At 39.1% G+C, this 7,635-nt stretch overlaps 1 long non-coding RNA gene across 1 annotated transcript; it reads right to left on the bottom strand.

The window, feature by feature from the left end:
- Positions 1-539: 539 nt before the first annotated feature.
- LOC310899058 lies at positions 540-5,789 on the bottom strand. Its single transcript, XR_014583956.1, has 3 exons — positions 3,425-5,789; positions 2,658-2,785; positions 540-1,553 (listed from the first exon to the last, which is right to left on the bottom strand). It is a non-coding gene; the product is annotated as an uncharacterized lncRNA (long non-coding RNA).
- Positions 5,790-7,635: the final 1,846 nt, after the last annotated feature.

The raw sequence follows: 7,635 nt of genomic DNA, 5'->3' as shown, positions 1-7,635 counted from the left end.
GTCTCTCTGCTGAATAAATGGTCTTCCCTCCCAAGCACAGATCACTGGCTTAAACAGGCTTCTGCAATGCTCAAAACAGGAATGTTACAGCACTGCTCTTTGTCTTGTGAAGTCAGGTGTAACTCCTTCCTCTACTTCTGTTCTGCCCCTTAAAATTCATCTCTAAGTACCTTAAAGGAAGAGCTGTTCCTAATTCAGGTCCAGCAGGGAGCATTCTCTTTTTTTAAAAAAAAAAAAATAAGAAAAATCAGAAACAGGTTCAAAAAATATCGCTGCTACGTTGGGAAAACCGCCAAAATGATGTGAATGATACATAAAAGATAAAACATCTAACAAAATCCTCCAGTGCTAGAGCAAACAGTTCAAAGAAAAGGCGTTGGAGTCCAATTACCTGCCCACGGGGTGTCGGGGCTGAATGCTGCAGGCCGGAGAGCAGCAGCACATCAATATTTTGGCCACCCGTGGCTACAAATGGGTGCTAATTGCAGGAAGCTCACTGTGGTGAGTTACTCATTTGCTTGCTTTATCTTGTCCTGCAATAGTGACTATGGGACCTCTCTGGCACCTTGGAGACCAGTTATATGGTGGCAGCTCTCCTCAGAGCTGTGTGCCAGGCATTCGGTGCCCAGGGAGACAGGCAAAAGCATTATTTTGTTTCTGAGCTGCACCAGAAAGCTGCTACACTTATCTTCCTTGTCGAAAAGAAAGATGAAACCTCTCCCTGATTCAAATCAAGTTATAGAGTTTTTTCTTTTTTTTATTTTTTTTTTTTATCATCACTCCTGACCAGTCCTGTCTATCTGGAACATCTCCCCTCCATTGCCCTTTCTTTATTCCCCATTACTCTAAGGACCTTGATAAAAGTTTTCCTTTCAGTGGCATCTCCCAGCTCTCTTCTGCACTGCAACATGGAATCAAGCCCAGACAGAGAACCAGAGTAAAACCTAGCTGCACAAATCCAAAGCAAGCCATCATTTGACCATTTAACTGGAGTTTCACATTTAGTTGAGTTTCTCTGTTGCCTACTTGCATACTGAGGCAGATTGCATCTCAGGTGAACTTGTAATGTTTCTCCCTGTCCTCCTCCTCAGAAATCTAGCAGGATTTCTGTTCCAGAAGTTAATACATTATAGGTTTGCAAACAGCACTTAAAATAATCCACTCCTCTGCCTGCCTTCCTTCAGCGTGACCATCGTTCCTGCACACAGGCTGAGTTGAGCTCCACACAGCCGTGAACCTTCTGGTGGCATTTCATAATGTCAGTGAACAGCGAGTTTTGTAATTTTTACTTCTCTTTCTAGACAAGTCCAGTATTTATTCTTTTTTTTTGGTCTAATCCCACAGATTAAAAATGAGGCCCACTCAGGCAGGTGGTTAGTTTTATGTCAGTCCATGTGACTCGTTGGCGTGCTTTAGGTCAGACACGTGTATAAAGTTTGGTGAATTGGGGCCATTAACCCCAGAGTTGTTTCTCTGATTTTTCCCATTTTCCTTGCCACGGATTTGACATGTATGCAGTTCTTTTCTTCATTTCATCTCTGATCATCAAACTTCTGTAAAGAAAGGTCAGTGACATTTTGTAGTGTTTCCCAGCAACGACATCTCAGACCCCATCAACCTTGCATTAAAATGTTCTTTTAGTAACAAACAGGCTATTTGCCCCCTGTCTTTGACTAAATCTAGGAGTTAACATAAAGTATTTCTACTGACATGTATAAAAATGAGCAGAGTCCAAAATCTCTCACATTTCTGTCTTTGTCCTCCCTCAGCATTACTGATTGAATGTCCCCTATTTTGAGCGAAAGCTGAAATATGGATTTTCTTTTCATCATCACCACTTGCACAGCTGCATCAGTCATTAAGCTGTCCTAAAGATCTGTTATCCAGGAACTAGATGCCAGGTATATATCGTATCCTGAGGTGAGTTGTGGCAAGGCATAAATTGATCATGTGGTTCACACTTTTGAAACCCAAATGAAAGAACATCAATTGTCACCAACTCCAGGGGTATAAATAGAAAAGACCAAATCAATTCTAGCCTAAATGTGTTGTGGAATGAAAACTTAAAAAGAAAAAAAAAAAAAAAGCCAAACAAACAAACAAACCGCTGGTTAGTTTGATCAGAGACAGAAAATTATACTTTTGAATGTAGGACAGAAAATGGAGAGAAACTTCTTCAGTCAGCCAATTCATTCCCCAAACATTTGAGACAAATGCAGCCTAAAATTACAACCTCAAACACATTAGGGTCCACGTTAAACTATGTTTTTACACCTGTCATCTCTATGGAAAAGTCATTTAAGAACTACAAATATCTTCAGGTTATCAGTTTCCTTCAAACATCCAGGTAAAATTTACCATGGTCCTTTTAAAGATAATTGTACTTCTGCAAGGATAGCTGTTTATCTTATACATCGTCTTGTGTTCATGATGTAGTTACAGTCCTTTATATAACTGTTTCTATATAGTCTCATTCCCCCCTAAAGTACAGTTTTCTGAGTTAAAGAACTATTGATATTTCTTTTTACTAAGGTACATTTCTCCATCATTTCAAGTTTGGGTTCATCCTTCTTGAATATTTGTGAATAGACCTGTATGTTACCATTCTAAATAAGATCTTACAGCACCATATAATTCCCAGTTTCTACTGGTAATACCTTGTGAGATACTGTCATATGCCATTTTCTTCTCACTATCATCTTGAAGGCCCACAGCCATCCTACGATCAATGAGTACAAACAGGTCCTTATTCTTCTCTATTACTTCTGTGTGACAACTTGCAAGCCTGCAGCAGAAACTCTTGTTATTCATTCCCAAGTAAATGATACTGCACTTTGTAGAACTGGATTTCATTCAACTGCTGTTGCTCCACTCCTTGCTGTCACCCAGTTCCTCCCCCACGTTACCTTGTCCTCCCCCTTCCTGACACTCCTCCTTGCTCAATGTCATCTGCAAGTTTCACCCACACCATCTCACCTTTTGTGCTAGGAACAGTGATTTAAAGTTAAATGCACTTGATCTAAAGATTGGTCTTTGTAGAATTCCAATAATAACACCCCTCCTGTTGTCTGAGCCAAAGATGCTGATATTTCTCTTCTGTGCAGAACCTTATCTCCTATATGACTTCTGTACTAATCCCAAACTTCTCCGTGTGATACAAATGTTCATTGAAGTCTAGACACATTAAGAATGTTATCATTATGTCTAAAAAAAAATCTATAAAAGAAAATAAGTTATAGAACTATTATATGTACTAAATCCCTGATTTCACTTCGTTCTCTTGATCTCCACTATTCTATTCCTGTGAAAAAGCTGAACTCTTTCTGACTACCACAGTCACACTAGAAAGTTTGTATATGCTCAACCTCACTTTTTCCCCTTTTTAATATATAAGGTTTGTCATTTGACAAGTGTATATAATTACCTTTATTAGGCTTATACCAGACCTGCAAGTCCACGTGCCAGCTTTGTCTGAATTCTGGGCTGGAAACTAATTAGTCTTCTAATTGAATTATTTTAATCTTCTAGACTAGTGCTTGCATATCTGATTAATGTTTTATATAGAAGTATAGCAAATACCATGTGTATTTAAGAAGAGGAGAGCTTTCACCACTTTCACATGCTACATCTATAGTACAGGTCTTATTGTATGAAGTCCAGAGCAGGATTCAGTTGTCTAAATAACTGCCTCAGATGTAGGCATCTGAGATACTCTAGGGTTTTTTGGAAAGCACAGGATTGGCAGATGTGAGACAGCTCCTACAGAAAACCTTGGCTCTTCTGCAACAGTTGCTGCAGGGCACCTGGGATACCCTGAAACATCTGTGATTGTGGGAGTACCCAACTGAAACTCAGCCTCAATCTATTGATTTTACCCAGACTTGGAGAGGTGAAATGAAGACTGGAGCTTGTAACAAAGCTGCGTTGAATTAGATCAGCTTAGAAATAGGGTTGATGTTTCCTAGTAGTGAGCTTAAACTGGCAAGATGGTGACACCATGTTTATAAAGGGTTACTTTGGAGAAGACAGGCTTCAAACTAGCCTTGGATAATTTGACCCTATGCTAATCTCTTCCAAGCTTAAAAACTGTGATCGGTTGCCTCTTGTTTAGGAAATATAGGAATATATGAAACAAAAAGGTTGCCTCTTGTTTCCTATATTAGGGCAAGAAAATGCTAGTCTGAATACTCATGATATTAGCAGATATCAAGATTGGACTTCAGAGGTCCAGTTACTCCATCAGCCAGAAGGAAATCTCTTGCATACCCAGATGGACAAGAATATTCAGATTTTCTTTCTTTCTGGTTCTGGCCAGCTTCACTAGCAGAACACAGATCAGAGTTCACAGCAGAGTTTCAACAGATTTATGCCTGGGAGAAAAATCTCCCCTTGCTTGTTCCATCCTGTACTTTCAGAGCTGTTGGATGATTTATTCATTTGGATTTGGCATTTGCTGGAGCCCCGGGACAGATAATCCGATGCTCACCTGGTCATAGCCAGCATTATGAGTTAGTTCCTTTCCATTGCAGGGGCCTCAGATATTTGTGGTACTTCCATTTCTCGTGTTCTCAGCTGCAATTTCCCAACAGTTTGTTTGCCTGAGGAGATGAATGCTTCAGTTCAAAGTCACTGGGGAGAATCTAGGTTGGATGCAATGGCTTGCAATTCACAAGAAGTTAGATTAGATGATCTAATCACCCCGTCTGTCATCAAAATCCACAAAAACAACATAAAATGGACTTGGCTGCATGACTGTGAACAAAAAGATATACTTCTCATTCAATAACAGGTAATGATTTTGACATGGTCTCTGAACTCTGGGCTTTGCAGATGCCGGAAGCTTAACAACCTGAGAAAGTTTTAATCTCTGATTCCAGCTTTTATCTGTGGAGGTGGAAGGGAAGGAAGCATTAAGTGCAAAATTGCTAGAAAAGGGCTGCTTGAATCAGCAACTTTGAGCTTTTACACTATGATTGTAATTGATTTCAAGTCACAGTTTAACAGGGGAGAAACACCATCTCACTACCAAACCATCACCTAACCTTGGGCTTTGCATAAAGTTTGGAGAAGTATCTCCTCCAAGTTTTCTAGTACTGGGCTCTTCACTGGAGGAAAAATCATAAAACAAAGATAACTACTTGGTTTAATGACAGCTATACAGCAAGAGGAGATTATTAATTGCAGCAGACATTACAAATATGTAATTTCAACAGTACTTGTAACAATAAATGAAATGGTAACATAATTACTCTAGCTTTTCCATTATTTCAATTAATTTTGCTTTCATGTTCACTGATGCTATTGTCATGCTGCAGTACTATGCTTTGAACATTTTCCTGCCCTGCTCCAGGAGGTCTGCTGGGGTAATATCTCCAGCATAGAAGTTGAAACCCACTAAATTAATTGCTCCTTTCATCCTTTAATTAGAACTATGCTAATTTCCTTCTACATCATTATTATATAAAAAGCCACACCTCCAGCCCCACTTTGCTCTTGTACATTGATGTGGGAGACTGAAATTAAAAGAACCCAAGAACAAGGGGTGCATCACAGTTAGCAATGAAACTCTTACTAGACTGTGTCCTTGCCAACAGGGGATTTTTCTCTATGGTGTTAACCAGCACAGTTTCCTGGTAATTCCACAAATTTAGGTATAATCCCTGTCCATTGGGATCCTAGACCTACAGTTAATAAACTTCAGTAGTAGAAAGTTCTTCCTCCACTGACTCTACATCACTGGATGCTATAAGCGATTTCTACCTAAAGACAAAGGGGAAAAAAAAAAAAAAAAAGAGGTGTATGCAAGATATGACATCAAATCTTCTTTCAAATAGTTAATTTCTGATATTTTGCATTATAATAAGTCCTAACATAAGATTTTCAAAACTCAGGTTTGTTTCTGTCCGAGGATATTATTGTCAGGTTGCCATGCAGTTTGATACTTGGTTTGGTGGTTTCTTTTCACCTGTCGTGAAGCTGAAATGGTTACTTTAAAGTCAAGCCCACCTCTAATTTGGCAGTGTGGAAGGTCAAACAGAGGAGGGTATTCAGGAAGTAAGGCTGCCTGTTTACAAATTAAAGACCAAGTATAATACTTCAGGCAGATGACTTTGAGACAAAATAAAATTTAGTCTTTATTTATTTCATATTTCTTTACAGTTGCCAGGAGAATATTTTAATAACCTCCATAGAGTTTAAAATGATGCAGGTAATTGCTTTAAGTAATTTTAGTGCTATTAAAGATAACAAACCTCTTGTCTGAAATATTCTGCTAAGCAGTGATCAGCAGAAAAAGGGGTAAAGATCTTTTTAGTGCAAATTTGAATTGTCTTTATAGGTGAGCTGAAGTGAGAACATAATTATATTATCTATAACATAAAAGGTGTGCAGATTATTCAAACTCCTACCGTCTCAGTCTTGTGTTGACTCATGCAGAAAACACATCAGAATCTTAATTAGCTCAATTTCTACCATTCAGCAGCCTGTATGTGATCTCCGAATCCACCTCCAGGTCACACTGTTAATGTTTAAGTTGCAATGTTATTCGTCATAGCAAATTTATAATACCTGAGACTGAGTTCCTCCCAAATTACTTGGGAGAAACTCCGAGGAACAAGTGAGTATAAATCTTGCGCACCTCACTTTCATTTCTTTTCCTGACCTTCGTGATTATGGCTACAAAATCATTTCCTTCTTTTTGGCTCTGCTTCACGAAAAATGTGTCAGAGAAGTTAGACTCTTAGAGAAGTTTGGGACATTGAAAAAATAAGTCACACAAAAGCTCGAAGGTCCCAAGTGAGCCATAATATAATTCTTTTCTCTGAGACATTTTGTCCTGCTAATGAGTTATGAGAATCCTTACTCCCTTGGTGTTCAGATGCTGAATAAACACGAAAAACTTGTATGTTTTTTCCACTTTTTCAGACTTCCTAAAGGATACAAATAACTTAGGCCCAGAATAATCTCACCAATTTTTAAAAGTTAGAGGCGTTACCTAGGCACGCGGCCTCTAGGACAACTCATACCATAACAAGATAGATGCAATGGCTTATTCTGCAGGGGTGCTGAGCTCTCCCTGTCGAGACGAATGCAGCTTGCGGTCAAGAATACATTTCCACCAAGATGTTAAATGAAATGTTAGAGGACACTATTGCAGACTAATGAACTATGCACTCTCACTTCATCAGGGCTGTACAGTACCATCCAAAACCCTCACTATTTCATGCCTCCGTGGTATCCTTGTGATCAGTGCCTGAGGCAGGTCTATCCCAGTACATGGCTCTGTTTTCTCACAAGCAGATCCCAGTATAAACAGATCCTGGATCTTTTAGGGTTTGGGCTTTAAATCCTGGTGGAAACTTGAATCTGCTTTTCTCCTCTTCTTTGTTTTACGTATTTGGATTCAAATTTTTCATCTCTGGCAAGTGTTGGATCTAAATCCAGAAGGGATCTTCCAGTGCTACCCTGCTCCAAGGAATAACTGAAACAAGCTAGGTAACAGTTGCCAAAGTAGCTTGGAAAAAGGAAAAGAGAAAAAATCATCAGTGTAGCTACAAAATACATCACATTGCTGTGGCTGTTACACTTCTGCCACCATCTGGGACATGCTTTAGGTGAGCAGTTCTGGTCCAAATA

Source organism: Anser anser (genome assembly GCF_964211835.1).
Source record: "Anser anser genome assembly, chromosome: 4".
In the NCBI taxonomy this organism is placed as follows: domain Eukaryota; kingdom Metazoa; phylum Chordata; class Aves; order Anseriformes; family Anatidae; genus Anser; species Anser anser.
This window is presented reverse-complemented; position numbering and strand designations above follow the sequence as displayed.